Source organism: Hyperolius riggenbachi, chromosome 4 (assembly GCF_040937935.1).
Source record: "Hyperolius riggenbachi isolate aHypRig1 chromosome 4, aHypRig1.pri, whole genome shotgun sequence".
NCBI lineage: Eukaryota > Metazoa > Chordata > Amphibia > Anura > Hyperoliidae > Hyperolius > Hyperolius riggenbachi.
In genome coordinates, this window is record NC_090649.1 from 166,048,925 (window position 1) to 166,066,359 (window position 17,435).

At 41.4% G+C, this 17,435-nt stretch overlaps 1 protein-coding gene and 1 long non-coding RNA gene across 2 annotated transcripts in view; both read right to left on the reverse strand.

Moving 5' to 3' along the window:
• Positions 1 to 17,435, reverse strand: part of PPM1L (protein phosphatase, Mg2+/Mn2+ dependent 1L) — a 361,569-nt gene that overhangs the window by 309,011 nt on the left and 35,123 nt on the right. The gene's annotated exons all lie outside the window — the stretch shown is intronic.
• On the reverse strand, positions 4,407 to 9,147 carry LOC137570581 (uncharacterized). The gene is made up of 3 exons (XR_011031089.1): positions 9,109 to 9,147; positions 7,615 to 7,711; positions 4,407 to 4,522 (listed from the first exon to the last, which is right to left on the reverse strand). It is a non-coding gene; the product is annotated as an uncharacterized lncRNA (long non-coding RNA).

The window sequence follows — 17,435 nt, forward strand, 5'->3', positions numbered from 1 at the left end:
CTATGATCTCTCCTCTGTTACCCTCCCACTCAGGACACATTGTCCCTAGTCTATTATATACCTAGGACCCCTCCTGGGTCCTTTTTGAATCCACCAGGATCTAACCACTCCTGGCGCCCACCTACACTGCTTATCAGTCCTCTCCTTTCCTCCCCCGCCAGCCGCCCCCCCCCCCCCGTCCCCCCTCACATAATTTAGTCTGGTACTACCTAATTCTTTAGCCTTGCATCCATCCTACTATAGATGCAGACCCCTCCAATACACTATTCCACTTCCATCTACATCCATTATCACAACTACTAGGGCATTGTTAAGATCCTATCCCAAAGCTATCTCCCTCTCATTTTTCCATATACATACCCCCCAACCTAGGGTGGGACCCCACAGATCCTATCTAACCTATACATATAGTGTATTATTTTCATGTTGCCACATATTTGTTATTTCATATGTGTGTTTCTTTTATAATTGTTTTTAAGGTTTATGTCTTATGATTCTGCTTTTATTTGTTTATTCTTCATCGTGAATTGTTTTACTATTTACTTCCCTTATATATGCATATTATCATAATGGAAGGCGAAACTACATAGTTCCTAACTGGTATGTGACAGTAATCCCCACATATAATGTTAATGTTATACAACGATATGTTTGGTTTTATGTTTTTTGGTTTTATGTTTTATGCTTTACGACCCCGAGCGCCTTTTTTTGATTTCTATTGTCTGTTTTTTTAAAAGCACCTGTCACTGACCTGAGGAAGCGGCTTGGACCGCGAAACGCGTTGTCTATTGTGCTTAATAAACCTTCTTAAACTTTTTATCAAGTGGAGTCTCTTTGTATAAAGAGAACACCCTATACACTACACGGGCGCCTCCTATCCTCTCCGGAAATCGATCCTATATCACCCCACTCGTGGGGTTCTTCGCGACTCACGAGAAGCGAAACCTTTTTTCTAAGGAGCAGCGACCAACAGTTATAAAGACCGAGTGGGGACGGGACTTCCCTACACGCCTATACAAGTGGTTGCCTTCCAGCAACCTACACTTGTGAGTATATTTTTTCTTAATCTCTATCTCATTATCTGAAGATAATACACCAAAAGGGCTCCTGGTACCCCTGCGGGTTTTTCCTTTCTCCTCTCCTTATTGACCATATCTTGATTTTGCTGCATTTGCTGACTGACTTATTCATGTATTCTTAGTATAAGGTGTGCTATACAGATGTTTTGTCTACTGCACTTCCCTTATTTATCCATGTTACCTATTTGTAAAATATGTATGTGTGCAGGGCTGGAAGATCTGTGTGCTAAATAAATCTAAAGTAATAATAATAAATGGTTTATATGTGTACATGCATGCTTAGCTGGGGCTGTAGCTGTCTAAATCCAGCTAACTACAGAATCTATTAGGTGCTGGGTGCCCACTACAGAACGCTAAACGCAAACGCTTTGAAGCATTTTTTAGTGCTTGCATTTGTAGAAGGATTGCGACTTGTAAACATATATATTTTTTGCTTGGGTAGTGGAAATACTGCAAAATCACTTTTGCACAGCGATTTTGCAGCATTCGCATTGTTTGTATTGGAGCATAATCGCTTCCGAAATGCTACAGGACCTGCAATTGCAATTTCCTATCCCTAATCACAATCCCTCATGTGGACTCACCTCCATTAACTTTTACTAACTTAGCACTTTTGAAATTACCAGCAATCACTGGCAATTCCAAACTGTGGCTAAAAGCGCTCTTGTTGGCCATAGCCCTAACCTAAATGTGTTAGCCTTTTGCAGGCATGCACTGGCAATCCTAGTGTAGAGACAATATACTATAATCTTTTTCGAGATGGGCTGATATTAATTTTTCTTTAAACTCTCCAAACTTCTATGAGAAATCTCAGTGCTAGAAAATCATGAAAAAAGACTGAATACAGTTGATTGTAACCCGTCCATAAAGTAATGCCCTTGTACCCTTGGATGTTGGCATGTCGGCGTAGCTTCAGGCTGAGACTTCTATGTGAAATGTATATGCTAATGATAATCAAGTCAGAACCCGTTCAGCTAACAACATATGACTTTTATAATTAAGCCCTCTGGGCATGAGAAGCAGTTAAAATAATGTAGCTTCGCTATTGTGCTGAACAACGAGTACATCTTTGGGAACCTGCAGACTTGCAGTCACATGAAATGAAACTACAACCAACGTGTTGATAGTGCAACGTCTACTGGTACTGCTGCCCAACACTGTTGTATCCTACATGCTTTAGAAACACTACAAACCAATTACCACAGAAGAATAAGGAGAATTACCTCACAAAAATGAATAGAAGGGAATCAATGGCTTGTTACCAGCAGTAAAGGTGGCCATACATCTAGGGATTTGGGCGGCTGAACGACCATCCTGATACAATAATTATTTTCGAATCGGATGAAAATCGGTGCTGCCACAAGCATGCCCAATCAGCAATTCTATTGGACAGGCTGAGAATTCATGTGCCAATGTAGTCGATTGGGTGTGTGGCAGTAACAGCGTGCGATATTACGAGTGAGGAAACCCCTGCCGCTGTCCCCTTCAAATGTACCCCTTGGTGTCCATGCATTTACCTGCCACACTTCCCACTAGTGTTGCTGCTGTGTCCACTGTACTTCCGCTTTCAGGTCTCACATGACTACTGACATATAGCACATGGGGCGCGTGTGGAGTGTGACGTCAGGCCCCACGTGCTATAACGCCTTCAGTCATGTGGGCCACCAGTGCAGAAGTACGGCAGACAGTGGACAGGTAAAGTATATTTACCCGTCATAAAACATTTGGGGAGTACATGCATACCTGCGTCCCACGGCCGATTCCTGGAATCGGCCTGCAGTGTATGGGCCGCCAACAGATCTCTCTCTGATCAGATTCGATCAGAGAGAGATCTGTCTCTTGGTCGAATATGCCCATACTACAGCGCTAGATGTATGGGCACCTTAAAGAGAATCTGTATTGTTAAAATCGCACAAAAGTAAACATACCAGTGCGTTAGGGGACATCTCCTATTACCCTCTGTCACAATATCGCCGCTCCCCGCCGCATTAAAAGTAGTCAAAAACAGTTTTAAAAAGTTTGTTTATAAACAAACAAAATGGCCACCAAAACAGGAAGTAGATTGATGTACAATATGTCCACACATAGAAAATACACCCATACACAAGCAGGCTGTATACAGCTTTCCTTTTGAATCTCAAAAGATCATTTGTGTGTTTACCTTCTGTCCCCTTCTTCTCTCATGCACTGAACATTACAGGCTTCCTGCAGACAGCTCTGCCTGTGCCTGTGTTTGTAATTCCTCAGTATGTGTCAGCCAGCTACTTTCACAGCCTACAGAGGGGGATTTTTATCCAGCTCTCTTCTATCACTGATAAGATAGCAGAGAAGCTGCTGGCTTATGTAAATAAAACACACACTGGAGTGTGCATAGAGGAACAGACCAGCACGGAAGAGTTGGCAGCCTTCCAGACACAGGCCGACAAGTCTGACAGGGGAAAGATACATTGATTTATTACAGAGACCGTGATAGTACAAAGTGCTGCAGTGAGCCAGAACAGATTAGAATAGGTTTAGGAACTTGTAGGATGGTAGAAAAAACGTTGTAATTTTTGTTACAGAGTCACTTTAATACTTCTGGTTATCTCAATTCTATTAGGAGGGTAAATAGTTGAAGATGTTACTACGAGGATGCAATATATCCCTTATCTGCCCACACTGCCAGAATGAAGACGAAGTCCAGCAGGATTTTGCATGATCCTCCCGCCCACCAAGGCAGTAGTTTCTTCAAGCTCCAGCCCTCAGGCCACCACTACAGAACCATCCCATCTAGAACCACCAGGCACAGGATCACCTTCTTCCCACAAGCAGCCCTCATGCTGAACTCCAGTACTCCCTGCCAGGTCTGCCCTCCTGCGGCTCTCTAACCCCTTTGTAGGCACATTTCAATTCACAGACAGCACAACACCCACCCCAGCACTTGGACGGCATAACGCCCACTCTGAACTCCGGGCATCCCTGTGCAGCCTCTGCTCCACAGCATAGGTGTTTTAGACTTCTATTGATTGTCCCTTATGATCTGCACTTTTGCTTCTCATGTTTATATCAGCGTATTTTCCCATGCACCTTCTGTCTGGCTCATGTACCTTTGCCTTTGCCATTTGAACCACAAACACTTCTGGGTACGTCAATTGGCATATTTGGCAAATGAAGGTGATTCTAATCTCACTTAGAACCAATAGATTTAAATCCACAGGAAGCTCTTTAGGAACTCAAGAAGGACTCCACTGCCAACAGTAAACAGTACAGTGTTAAAAAAATAGGCATGCATACAGCGTGCAAATACAATCAAGCAAATGTGCTAAGATGTTCAGAAATCATCTTTAATTCAGTGCTTTACAATGTTCTCCTGAACTTCTTGCTGCTGTTCTCTTATCAGCTGACAGATATTTGCAGAGCAATATATTTGATGACTCCACAGCATACAGAGCAAGCGTAGTTCACTGTGGGTGTAGAAGATAGAGAAAGTATAAATTTTCTCATTCTTGGCACATAACGAGACAATGCAATGTAACATCAACTGAAAAACAAAGATCCCATGTATTTTATCTCCTTTGCTTTATTTACAGGTTTCTCTAAATCACTGAAAGCTAGAATCTGAAAGGATGCACTAACAGGAGATGGCAGTCACCTGATCCAGATGTTTTATCAGATTGGGCGATAATTTAATGGATGGAGGGCATGACTTTCATATAATGGAAGTATGAGAACCTCCCCAATAGCAATGTTCCCACAGGCAATAACTGTCGTCTGTAGGCATCAGGACCCAATCTTGAGGGGGACAGTTCTGGACAGGAGGTCATATAGACAAGTTCTACCATTGCAGGTGAGGGGCGTTTACTGTTGCTGAGGGGTGGGAAGGAGGGATGACAGCACAACACACTATGGAGCATTTTCGGGCGGGTAGGGAAAGGACGGGACAATGTGTTCAACCGTTGCCAACACATTCCGGTGTGCACCTGTACACACAGTACAGACAAAAACGTATTTTCTGTTTAGCAGACCATCATTTTCAATATTTAAACCACAAAATTCCATGGAGGTACCTCCCTGGGACAAATGTGAGGTAAACTTTCTTCAATAGGAATCCTAAATACAATAGTCTCCTGCCCCTCAATGTTATCCAAAAGTACAATTAAAATTTACTGACATGAAACATTGAAAAATTTCAGGTATGTTCCAGTACATCAGAAGATCACTTACCAAAGAGAGAATTTCTTTTGGTAGAATGTTTTAATACGATATATAGTGTTAGCTTCAGCTAATTACCAGCACCGCTAGGACTATTCCCGCTGCAAAAATGTAGACTCTAATGTAGGCCTAAATAAAAGGCCCTCACACTTTTCTATTTTTTTTTCATGTTATTGACAAAGGATGAATCTCTGCTCCGTCTCCTGAAGTGTTTGAAATGAATAATGGGAATAATGACAACCAAAATGTCCTAAAGATAACATAATGCCTATCCCTTGCGAATGTTGCCAATGATCTCTCATACCTAGGCCACTGCTTCTTTAGTCGGCTCCCATCAGGTCAGAGGTTGTGGGCCATCTCAACCAGGACCTTAAGGCATTGGAACTCTCTTTCCTCCCCCCCAGTTTGCGGCTGCTGGCTGTTGTTATCGATAGGCTGTCTATTGAAACACTGTTATTAATGTATCTTGTTAAACCTGCAGTTTATTGTTTTTGTTTTATTTGTTTTATTTCTATTCTGAGCCATGTGTGTGCCACATCCAATTCCGGGCATGACCCAGTCATGCTTGGCGAATACAATGATTCTAATTCTGACACCTAAATAAAAAGAAGTAAATGTATTTGAAAGCTGCATATGAAAATATATACGATTAAATAATGAAAGCTAATGCCAACATTTTTTTTGTCCCTTCTACTACCTATGGTACCACATACTACTACCAGTGATGGGCAGCGGAACATGTGAGAATTACATCATGGTGGCGATCAAAACGGGCGACGCAGATGCGCGACCAGCCTAATGAGAACAGAGAGTGTCCATTCTCCTAGGCTTTCATTGGACACATTTTTCTAGGAAAATGTGCCAAGTTGTGACTCTACGTTCCGTCTCGTGTTCCGCAGCAAGCGGATCCTATGTTTAACAATGGATCCTCTTCCTGCATTTAAAGGATACCTGAACTGAAATGTGACATAATAAGATAGACATGTGTATGTACAGTGCCTAGCACACAAATAACTATGCTGTGTTCCTTTTTTTCTTTTCTCTGCCTGAAAGAGTTAAATATCAGGTATGCAAGTGGCTGACTCAGTCCTGACTCAGACAGGAAGTGACTACAGTGTGACCCTCAATGATAAGAAATTCCCATTTTTTACCTCTTTCTTGCTCTCAGAAACCATTTTCTGCTAGGAAAGTGTTTTATAGTTGGAAATTCTTATCAGTGAGGGTCACTCTGTAGTCACTTCCTGTCTGAGTCAGGACTGAGTCAGCCACTTACATACCTGATTTTTAACTCTTTCAGGCAGAGAAAGAAAAAAATGAACACAGCATAGTTAGTTGTGTGCTAGGCACTGTACATACACATGTCTATCTCATTATGTCACATTTCCGTTCAGGTATCCTTTAAGCAGCGCTTAAAAAATGTTTTTTAAGCAAGTGTGAACCAGCCCTAACCCTGTATGCATTTAGAGATAAAAGGTGGTCTCATTCTCCCTCAATGAGACCCTTAAGGTGCATACACACACCTGATCTCTTCAAACGACGGTTTCCCGGTGTGTACAGTCTGTCGGCACCCTGATAAGGCTGGTTTTGATTGATCCGATCGGACGACCTGCCGTTTGAAGAGATCAGGCGTGTGTACGCGCCTTTACCTACCAATAATAAGTCACTGTAATTTGAGCTGTCACCTCTGTGCCCCTCTGTTCTGTGCTGCAGTGTTGGTGTTGCCATTCAGACAGGCTGTATGTAAACACAGGAGGTTTAACCCTGTATGTGCTTCCAGCAAACCAGGAAGTAACAGTTCTGCCCCATCTCTGAGGAGACCTGTAAGCAGCAACAAAGAAATGTTTGTTTTTTTATAATGGATATTATGTTGTTGCTAATCTTTTAGAGCAGAGAGTAAGTCCTGGGTTTAGATCTGCTTTAGGCTCCCTGCACACTGCAAATCCGTTTTGCGATTGATTCCGTTTCCGATTCCGATTTGCAATTCTGATTTTTCCTGAATGCAATCAACAGAAAAACGGAAGAAAAAATGCAGCATGCAGTAACAATTAAAAATCGGAATCAGATGTAAAAAATGATTAAAAATCAGAATCGGAATCGCATGCAGTGTGTAGGGAGCCTTAAGCTGTTGAGAAGCAACGCAAACAACAAAATATGGATTTGCCATCAAATGTAACCCTTTCCACTTGGAGTTCTTTCCTAAAGGGAGTCGTTTCGGGTCGGAGTTTTTTTTTTTTACAGAAATGCACTCTCCCTCTTACTCTCTCTCCCATTTTAACATGGAACATAACATAGTTACACGGTATATCTTATTTTAAAGAACACATTATAACGTTTAATTTGATACCTTATTTGGACAGTCTGGCATCTTCTATTGGCTGGTAGCAGAAGAGAAAGCCAAGGTATGGTAAAGTGTAAAACAGTTTCCTGGGTGAAATCCTGGCCTGCGTGAGCAAGTTTCGCATTAATAGGTTGTTTTATGCCTGCCACCCGGAGGCTTACTGTCCCTACACACAATGCAATCTTTGATATTTCCATTGGGCATGTTAGCAATAAAATACTGGCTACTATTTACACTCTCCCCCAGTCCCTTCCATAAGATTCCATTGATTGTCTATGCAACTTTGCAAGCAATCTGCAGGAAATCTGCATTGTAATCTGCAAGGATTTTGCATGTAATTTGCAGAAAGGAATCTGCATAAAGGAATCGGCAAGGAATTAGTATGTTAAAAAAAAAAACCAGCAAAAATTCTGCAAGACTGACGCAATGAAATTTCACTTGCATCTGTCACTTGCTGGTGCGCTGATAGCGCACTTCCGGTTTGGGGAAGGGGGGTACCACCAGTGTGGGCATGTACTATTACATGCCCACTACATATGCGGACAAAAGTTTGGGTTTACGGGTAGCCTGATGCGCCGCAAATCGCGCTTGAAAAGTGTGCAACGCGGAATTCCATACGAGTGGAAAGGGTTACTGAGAAAATCCAGAGTGGCATTCGAGGCTAGCACTCAAGCCTTTCTTCATAATGTTTATAATGGGTTTGGGCTTTTTTGCGCCTTTAAGTAGCATTTTCATCTGATGGTAACCGCTATCTGCATGTAAACCACAACAGGGATTCAGCACACTCTTCTATGGCTGGCATAACCTTGTGTTTGATAAACTGCACCAAATGCCCATGCTGAAATGATGGTCACTTTTTGGGGACTTGGCATTAATGTCAATGTAAGCAAGATCTTAGCTGGTGACAAGATCTGGTGACAAGATCTCAGCTGGTGACATGAAGCAATGAGGAATTTCATTTCAAACGCTGAATTGTTTACTTTGCTTTAAAAACCGACATGGTAGTGATGCAAAGTAATAAAATGCTATTATCCTTTATTTATAAAGCACCAAGATATTACGCAGAGCTGCATAATTAATTAGAAAGGTGTGAAAAACAAACATCCATGCACAAGTGGCACTCTTTCCATTTGTATGCTGACAAACCCTATCCTTCTGAATGCCAATTCACAGGGTCTGATCATCTTCATGTGCAGGTCATATGCAAATACTGGTGCCCAGTGGTTTTGTTCTTTGCATATGCAAATTTGAGGACTCTCAAAGCAGAAGCAATATTACTACTAAATTGTTACAGCTATTATCTGTGTGGGGTTATGGAAGACAAAGGTGGGCTGGTTTTATTTTTGTTCACATACACTTTGTTCAAAACTGAGACTACTTTTTTCTCTAAAAAAATTATAATCGTCAGTTATTAATATACATCCACCTGCCCTGTATACTCTGAAACACATGTATATACCAAGACAGGATTTTCGGCAATAACAGGATACTATACCATACCAGAGATCAATGCAATGGAGAGCATCAGTTCTGTCATTTAACTGTCATTTTTATAAGCCCTGTGCAGATCTGCAGATCACATCCAAAAGGGCAGTTTGAGAGGCACCTTGTATGACACGCACACTGTGCTTTTTTAATATACGCCAATTTGCTTCATTATATTAAAATATAGCTACTAACACCTGCTCTGGAGTAAAGGCTTTTTAAAGCAACCCTGAAGACCCCCCCCCAAAAAAAAACGACATTTAACATTGGCACCTCCAGTACTCCTCTGGGACGCAAGAGCTTCCAAAGAAGAATGTTTTCGTACAGCACATGCGCAAGTGCAGACTTACATGTTAGCAGTACAGATCAGCACGTCTCTGGAAGTCCTCCGAGACACGAGTACTTCCGAAAGGTGCCCGAGGAAGACCAATGACGTATTCGGGCTGCAGGTGGAATGATTTCATTTGGGGGACAGCCAGTGTTGCCAACTTAGCGACTTTTTTGCTATATTTAGCGACTTTTCAAATCCCTCTAGTGACAATTTTTTGAAAAAGCGACTAGCGACAAATCTGGCGAATTTTTCTTGTGTTACTGACTCTGATGTGTCTGTACTGACTCTTCTCAACTTGCCACAGCAGCTGCCGCAACCTCAATGAGGCCATGCGAATGGACAGAGCACACCTGAGTACACAACAGGGTCTTCAGCAGCAACACAATAAGGTGCCTGGAGGTGTCTGGTGACCTTAAGGTGGCCACTAATAATACAATTTGCTGAACGATCGATTACGAACGATTCTTCATATGAACAATCGTAAATGATCGGTTGGGACCACTAATGGACAAAAATCTTCTAATCAATCCGCTCAGATTAATAAAATCGATCTGAATTTCGGTTCAATCCCATCAATCTGATTGGATTGGTTAGATTTTTGTCCGTTAGTGGTCCCAAACGATCATTTACGGTCGATATATACAAAACAGACAATTGGGGGTTTTAAAGGAACAGCATCAGTCTTTATTCTGCATCAATATCAATCTCCTTGATTGCAGTCATATAAGTGTCACAGAACCAAAATGCCTGACACGTGTTTTTCACGGCCAAAAGCCGTATATATCAGGAATAGATGTGCCATCCTCAATAACCGAGTGAATAAAAATAAATGCTCCATTTACGACCGTTCATACGAAGAATCGTTTGTAATTGATCGTTCAGCAAATTGTATCTCTAGTGGCCACCTTTATAGAGTTATTATTCACTTTTAACATTTTTTTCTTCTCAGGTTTACTTTAACCAATTGATGACCCACCCTTTACCCCCCCTTAAGGACCAGCGCTGTTTTTACTGATCTGTGCTGGGTGGGCTCTGCAGCCCCCAGCACAGATCAGGTAGCAGGCAGAGAGATCAGATCGCCCCCCTTTTTTCCCCCCTATGGGGATGATGTGCTGGGGGGGTCTGATCTCTTCTGCCTGCTGGGTGATGCGGGGGGGGGGGGGGGGCACCTCAAAGCCCCCCTCCGCGGCGAAATTCCCCCCTCCCTCTCCTACCTGCTGCCCCCCCCCCCCCCCCCCCCGGCGATCGAGGCTGCACAGGACGCTATCCGTCCTGTGCAGCCAGTGACAGGACGTCCCCTGTCACATGGCGGCGATCCCCGGCCGCTGATTGGCCGGGGATCGCCGATCTGCCTTACGGCGCTGCTGCGCAGCAGCGCCGTACAAATGTAAACAAAGCGGATTATTTTCGCTTGTGTTTACATTTAGCCTGCGAGCCGCCATCGGCGGCCCGCAGGCTATTCACGGAACCCCCCGCCGTGAATTGACAGGAAGCAGCCGCTCGCGCGAGCGGCTGCTTCCTGATTAATTAGCCTGCAGCTGGCGACGCAGTACTGCGTCGCTGGTCCTGCAGCTGCCACTTTGCCGACGCACGGTATAAGCGTGCGGTCGGCAAGTGGTTAATATCGCCTACATTGGCCTAAATGATATATAACCCTCACTACAAAGTCTTCCGTATACACGACAGCAAAAACAGAACGTCATTTTAAACAATGTTTTTTTACTTGAACAGACTTGATTGTCAGTGAACAATATTAGATTTTGTAGCCTGGCAATGCGCTTATGAACTAAAAAGTATGATCAAAAAACAAAGAAATGAACATGTAACAGCATGCTGTTTTGGAAAATTGACATCTATGAAAGGATTGCATTTTACACAAAAAGAACAAAGGAGAAGCAATTAACACCTTAGGCTTTTTGTGAATAGAGCTTTGCCGGAGACTTTAAAATGCCAAAAATAATCACGGGTTGAAAAATTGGTTCTAGACGCACATAAATGTGAGAGGGCAGCCTGCTGTAGCGCCATGCTATTTATGCTGACTAACCCATTTATAGCTGGTAAATAGCTTGTCAACTGCATAGAAGCCTATAAATGTCACAAGTTCAAAACAGCTGCTGTTACTAACCAACAAACCTCACAGCCGCCAATAACCATTTAAGGCTGGATTTGAAGTGGTCAGTTGCTTAATGCACACATTAAAATGTGTGTGAACTGCAATGGAGACTTGACATAGACGTTGAAGGACAACTGAAGTGAGAGGGATATGGAGGTTGCCATATTTATTTATGGCCGTGTTGTTGGGAGGCATCGGGGAGCGCTACGCACATGCTGGATTCTCGGCACAGGTGGTCGTTATCAGCCACCTCGGCCAAACTTCATCATCTAGAATGTGTAGGAGGACGTTAATATTAAAAAGGGGAGCAACATGCTTGTACTTTTAAGCACAGCTAGAATCAAGCATGAAAAATATGCCATTATTTATCAGAACATCAATGTAAGCTTTTTAGCCCACCTAGTATAAGCACAATATGTTTCAAAGCAAAAATAAAGTTGAATAAAGAAGGCACCCCTCAGAACATCAAAGCCAGAATGGCAGCAACGTTTAAACTCTAAACAGATTCTACATGTGAAAACTGTAACAGCCTGGAGCTGCTGAATGGTCTGTGATGTCCTGACATGTGGATCCTAACAGTTAACAGCACACTGTCTTACAGCTTGCCTGTCTCTACACACCTTCCTCCTCATACTGGGCTTCAAGAGACTGACGGAACTGAGAACGCTCATCAATTCTACTGTCACCCTCAGCGACAAATCCCTGTACCAAGTCACAGGCAGAAACCGAGGTCAAGTGCACAAAACCGGTGTTAAAATACAGACTGTAAGTCAATAAAGGAAAGAAAAGGTGATGTCTGCTATGAGATACTGTCCAATGCTCAGTATTAGTACTCTTTTTTTAATAAGCCTCAGAAAATTCACAATTGTGTTTTGTAAAGTTCATACTTTAGCTTAACTTTCAGTTTTTGAAAGAAGTCATCCAGGAAACCATCCAGCTCTAAATCAGGGCTGAGGTCAGAGTTGTTGAGTCAGAATCAGAAGTAATTAGTGGTACCTGGAGTCAGAATCAGCCGCAGTACAATTCTGTTGTCTCTGACTCCAACTCTATGTACTGACTCGACTCTTAATAAACTGTAGCGAAAAAATATCATATTGAAAAATGCCCCATTTCACAGACATTAGGCAGGGAACACACTTATCTCTCAGTTTTCTGCGTGCGTGTTTCTGCGTACTTTTTCTGCACGTTATGTGTTTCTATGCAAAATGTGCAGAGTCATCAGTTTTTTTTTCTGTTTGCGAAAAAACATATTAAGTGTGAACTAGCCCATTGATTAACATAAGTTCTCAGTTTTTCTGTGCAGAAAACACGTACGAAAACAGTCAAGTGTGCTCCCTGCCTCAGTCATAATAAAGTACTTCTCTGCTGCAAGAATAAAGCTAAATGTTTAGCTATTTCGCTAGTGTGATATTCAGCTGAGCTGTTATGCAACCGGACATCCATGCAAAATGTTAATACGGATTATAGTAGATTTAAAAAAAGTTAGGAGTAATGAATGATTGTAGTTTCTTTAATAAATAAACAATGTCATAGGCAAATAGCTATGGATTTTAGCTGTAGCATGTAGTCTGATCCTTTGTTCTGACAATGACAGGCTTGGATGGCAACTAGGATAGTGTGTCAGCTTCCTAGCCAGTAGTTATTTGATTTGTTCCTAAAAGCAACCATCATCTTCATATAGCTTTAAAATTGCTGAGCTACGGTAGTGATGAAACGCCTTGCCTGCTGCATTCTTTTAATCAACATGGAAAATGCATTAGTATATTAAAAATAGAGGAGTTGGAAGTCAGAGGCACCATAAACTGAGGCGTCGGGAGTCAAAGAATGTATGTAGTGACTTCACAGCCCTCTTTACACCAGTCAGAACTACTCATCATCTCTACCAGCAGCATACAGGCAGGTCGGCATTTCACAGGAAACTTTATTCTCTTCATTTCAGTAATCATCCACAAATGATATCTTTGCAGCACAAGACAACCACATCATACTTGCCATACTATCATGACTTTATATTCTTACATACACAAAATATTGATGGTTATACTGTGTGAAGGATACGACATTCAAACCACTTCCATTGGGTGCAGTTTGTGCCCAATAATTTGGGCACAGCCACAGGCCACTGTTCAAATTGCACTATGGGCGGTAATTTGGGCGAGGGATAAGTATCGGCTATGGCGGGGGCAGGAGTTCCGCTATACTATAGCAGAACTCTGTCGAGGGAAAATTATTGGCTATTGCCGAAGGTTAGTGTTAGGAGTAGGTAGGGGCAGTCAGTGTTAGGCGTAGGTGGGGGGGCTAGTGTTAGGCTTAGGTGGGGGGGACTAGTGTTAGGCGTAGGTAGGGGCGGTCAGTATTAGGCGTAGGTAGGGGCAGTCAGTGTTAGGCTCCCTGCACACTGCAAATCCGTTTTCCGATTCCGATTCCGATTCCGTTTCCGATTCCGTTTCCGATTTTCCTTGAATACATTCAACAGAAAAACGGATCAAAAAACGCAGCATGCAGTTAAGATTAAAAATCGGAATCGGAATCGGATGTAAAAACAGATTAAAAATCTGAATCTGAATCTGATTTGCTTGCAGTGTGCAAGAGGCCTCAGGCATAGGTAGGGGAGGGCTCATGTGAGCATTAGGTAACTGTTATGTCATAGTAGAATATTGGTACATTTACTGATACACTACCAATGGTAAAAGTAGATACTAAAATATCGGTTAATTTACTATTATTCTAGTAATGGTAAAATTAGATAGTAGTATATGGGTAAATTTAGAGATATTGTACTAACCGGTACATCTGTGCCCATTTTAGCGTAAATGTACGTTACAGCATTTGACTACATTCTTTAACAACATGTTGTTTTGTCTTGATGGTTTTAAACTCAATCCTCATCTTATTTATAATTCATAAATCAAGCTTAATATTGAGTCCGAAAACACAAAATTAAAAAGAATAAGCTTTACCGGGCATATTTAAATCATAAATAAAGCATGCACTCAGAAATGTGATGTGGATGGAGTGGGTAATGGCAATATGCTGTACATCATCTTTATTCTAAAATGTATTATTCCTGATGTTGGGTTTGCTGCTATTTGCCAGAGTCACTCATCATGTAAGTGGGGTGGCTGAGCATAAGATGCATACATCTGTTGGAGTGGAAGTTCTATTACATTATCACTTCATGCAGATGAAACAAATTCAAGTAGATGGAGACAAATGTCACCTTCAATATAGTGTAAATTTGTATGATCCAGGATGAATTACAAGTTCTTAACAAGTGACCTATAAAGCCCAGCTGCGCCTAGCATAGAAGCCCAGTGAAACCCGTACACGAATAAAGCATAAAGACTTTGAAAGAATGGCAACAGCTGCCAGTGGCCTGACAAGCATGCTTAATTCTTCTAGGAAGACAGAGGTGAGATTCGCGTACTAAATAACTTTATATGCGTACATGAAACTAGAGCCCGGCCATAACGCAAGATCAGTCTCTTCTTAAAGAGGAACTGTAGCGAAAATAACATAATAACTGCTTATTTTTTACAATATAAATTTATAGATTATTTAATCAGTGTCTGCCCCTTGTAAAAGCTTTCCTCTCCCTGATCTATATTCTGAAACTTATCACACGTGACGGCATCTTTGGCCCTGTCAGGTGCATCTCCGCGTTTACTGAGAATTCTATGCACAGAGGGAGATATTGTTTGCTTGGCAGTTGGGAAAAGGCGTTATTTCCTATAATGTAACAAGGTTCACAGACAGCCAACTGTCAGGACCATGGTCATGACATCACACTGTGGGAGGGGTTTCACCACAATATCAGCCATACAGATTACCCCTGATGATCTATTCAAGAAAAGGTAAAGATTTCTCATGGGAAAGGGGAGTATTAGCTACTATTTAAGGAGGAAAACTCATTTTACAAGATAAGTACAACAGTGTGATGCAAAAAAATATTTATTATAGATTACTTGAATTCTGACTGTCTTATTTTGTTATAGGTACAGACAGTCCCCTGCTTTCAAATGACTCGGGTTACAACGTTTCAGAGATACAAACAAAGTTGTCTTCATGTACAAAATAAACAATACTGTTCATTGCATATTTTTGTTATTAAATGTTACAGGATTGTATAAACTGTTATAAGTAGTTTTAACACTTTAAAAGCACAATAAAAACAACCAAACAACATAGTCTATATACTGTATGTCCACATCCAGACCTGTCCGAAAGTAAATCATTTATACACGTTTCCCATGTGTAACACACAGGACTAACCTTACAAACAAATAGGGATAATTAATGAGATGCAAATATTGCCGAGTTCCTGCAGAATTATGTACATTTTTGTATGCAAATATATGCAGCTTGAAAATAAGCCAATCAATTTAAACATTGGGGAGACTTGATTGGTCCATTTTCAAGCTGCAAACATTTGCATACAAAATGTATATAATCCTGCATCAACTAAGAAATATAGTATTTGCATCTCATTAATCACCCTTACTTACAAACAATGTCCTGGAAAGGAACCTGTTTGTAAGTAGGGGACTGTGTATTTGCAGGCTCTGTTCTGAGTCAGGGTATATACATACTTTTACATAGTGTTTGGGATATATCACTTCTAAGTTGCCCTCACTTCCAGTATGCTCTGCACCCTGCGCTCACCCCTCCCTATAATCTAAAATGAGTTGCTTAGAGTGGGACATTAACAGTTTAGATGGGAAAAAAAGTATTACATGCAGGGAATGTCATTTTCAGAACTTGCAGAGAGCACGAGGGTAGTCCCAATGACACAGATAAAATATACTGCAGCTCTGACCATTAGGGTGAGATAAGTGAGATGGGGCTTTGTATTAATAAAACAATAATATCTAGGTATGCAGAACATATTTCTTTCGTTTTGACCACAAATCATTCCAGATAAACATATACTACCAATCCTAGTTAGAACTTGCCTGTGTTCTCTTGATTTTTTAATTTTCATTGCGAATGTTAAAAATTCAGTGCTTCATGTTTGTAAATGAGGCAGTTGAACTGCAGCTCAATACAGCCAACTGCTCTTCTGAAAAGTAAAGAGAAACAAAACACTTTCATCTGGTTGTGCAAACAATCTTTATAGATAGAGTGTGCTGAAAAGAAGAAATTATTTTTGTTGGAAGCTGAATGAACTAGGTCACACTGATATGGCTGCTGTGCACAATTCAGTGTAAAAATGTAACCCTTTTAGAGCGACTGCTACTACGATAACGTGAACATTACCATGGTAACAGTCGTGCTAATAGAGTACTGTAGTTCATGCTACTTGTGTATCTCTTGGTACTTACACTTGGTAGTAACTGTAATATTGCTGTGTGCTGTGTGTGCACGGTAATATTACCGTTATTTCATTTATCAACCCCATTCTGTATTCAGATATGATAGTAAAATCCAACATTGCAATCAACAAAATTCTGTGTTGTAATGAACCATAGAATTGCTTCATGTCGATTTTCTGCAAATACTGCGTATTTTACTGCACCATTCAATCGTAAAAATCTAATCGAATGATCACATCTGAGGAAAATATTGTACCATTAATGGGCACCATTACTGATCGGAATTTAGTGAAGGACAAACGTGCAGTGACGATCCTGACTAAAACCAGAAATATTTTATGACTTTGACTGAACCTCCCTCTACTCTTCTCTCTTCTGCTCTCCTGGAAAATTGTCAACAACAACCTGTCAATTTCAAGGGATATATTGATCGGGACCTGAAGAAAAACGAAGAGCAGCTGTGAAATATTGATTGGAACTGGCATTGCTCTGTTGTGCGTGATCAGCTTAAAACAGGTCATTTGAATGCTATAGACGCTGTACTCTAGAGTTTATGATTTGCTCCATTCTATTTACTAAATAAACC